The following is a 2232-nucleotide window of genomic DNA, read 5'->3' as shown; positions in this document are numbered from 1 at the left end:
CAGGATCAACATTAATGCGAGTTAAGTGGTTGCATAGGTCCCCCACACCACCAGAGGGAACCCAAGAGCACGAAGCTACATATTAAAACATACATGTCATCAGCACAAAATTTTTCTTTTTTGCCAGGGGTGAACTACTTTCACCCCTGGCTAAAGGTTGAAAAAGGTTATCATTTTGGAGAAAGTCTCATCAACATCAATATTTCCACTAAATAAGAGGCAATAAGTTAGTTAGTTAATTAATTAATTAATTAATTAGTTTGATAAAGGAAAAGCCTCTCAGACTCTGAGCCCGACAGCACCAAACTATTTTTTTTACAATTAATTTAATTTCACATAATTATCGCGGTAGAAGCCATTTGTTTGTTAAACACTTAATGAAACATTTGCCGTGTTTGATGTTTGTTGTAAATGACTTATAGTCACATAGAACGAGGTAATTAGTCCAAGTTAGTCGTTTATTGAACGTTCGGAAATTACAGAAGCTGTGAGGCGCCACAGCAAAGGTAAAACAACCCGAACAGGTGATCAACTCTTAACCACTCGCACCTTTTTATTCTCCGGCTCTCTCTGTCGTTTAAGCACAGCCGTTGCCATGGCAACCTCATGCGCTCCCCAAGCCGACAAGGGATTACGTTAAAAACATTCCGTCCGTTACGATATCAGGTTTTCAGGCTTGATATTTATTTTTGCGATTATTAATAAGCCTCCCTGAACACAGCGGTGGTTGATTTGTTAATTTTAAACTCCTGCGCTGCTAGTTATTTTGGGGGGGGGGGGTTTATTTATTTTTTTATTACAATATGTACAACAAGTTACATAAACAGTAACTAGACGAACAATGAGGCTTAAGGAAGGTAACAGCAAAAATTACAAAGGGATACAAAAAGGACAAGGTTAGGGCAAATTAGATGAGAAATTCTTTACAAATTGTAGTAGTCTTTATAGCTTTAGTATTGGTACAGTTTTTAAGAGAATGTAAATATGAAGAAACAGGCATAAAAAGCATTACATTTGGGTTTCTAGTTTTTGCTAGTCATTTTGGTAATGGAACTGAAACGCACAGAATTGCGTAACACCTTGTTGAAACAATAATCACTGAGATTATTAATGTTTCGGGTCATTAATTTGAGCACGTTTTGTTGATTTTGTTGTTGTTGTTCTTTAATAAAGTTACGAGCGTTTTTAGCCAATCAGAGGAAGACGTGCTGGCGTCAGTTTGTCTCCTAACGCTGAGATCGACTCAAAACCTTCCGCGATCGACTGTTGCAGCACCGCTGATCTAGCAAAGCACGAACAGATCAGAAACAATATAAAATGGGAAAAAAAGGTATTCGTTAACTGATTAAATCTTGTTTTAGATTGTTCTTGGAAAAACTAATCAGTCACGGCTGATTAGTGGGTGAACTCACGGCTGCACAGTGAACCCGTTGATTTTTTTTACAGCAGACAGCCGCTCCCCTCTCTTGCAGGTACCTCGTACCCCCGCTACATCTTTTGGGGGTACGCCGTACCCTGCCGTACCCCCTTACTTTCACCCCTGATTGTAAGTGAAAAGATCTGTCAATGGAACAAATATTTTTTCATCAGTGTTAAGGAATTATTCATCAAAAAGACCCCTCATGGGGCGAGTCGGCCCGTTGCTGCGATACGTCACAGCGTCCGCCATATTGAATGCGGAATATGTGCCAGTAAGCCAGAGGTGGAAAGTAACGAAGTACTTCGTTACTGTACTTAAGTACAGTTTTCGTTTTCGTGTATCTGTACTTTACTTAAGTAGATTTAATAATGGATACTTTCTACTTTTACTCCACTACATTTTACAGTAAGTATCTGTACTTTCTACTTCACTACATTTCTACAAAACTGTCGTGTTACTCGTTACATCCACGTCGCGTTGCTCTTTTTTTCCGTTATCGTGAGATTTTGGCCAACAACCTCCTTCCCTCAGTAAGGGCACTGAAGATGGGTCGTGGCTGGGTCTTCCAGCATGATAACGACCCAAAACACACAGCCAGGGCAACTAAAGAGTGGCTCCGTAGGAAACATCTTAAGGTCCTGGAGTGGCCTAGCCAGTCTCCAGACCTGAATCCAATAGAAAATCTTTGGAGGGAGCTTAAAGTCCGTGTGGCCTAGCGACAGCCCCGGAACCTGAAGGCTCTGGAGGAGATCAGTATGGAGGAGTGGGCCAAAGTTCCTGCTGCAGTGTGCAAACCTGGTCAAGAATTACAG

Source organism: Poecilia formosa, unplaced genomic scaffold, assembly GCF_000485575.1.
Source record: "Poecilia formosa unplaced genomic scaffold, Poecilia_formosa-5.1.2 Scaffold199, whole genome shotgun sequence".
Taxonomy (NCBI): Eukaryota; Metazoa; Chordata; class Actinopteri; order Cyprinodontiformes; family Poeciliidae; genus Poecilia; species Poecilia formosa.
This window is presented reverse-complemented; position numbering follows the sequence as displayed.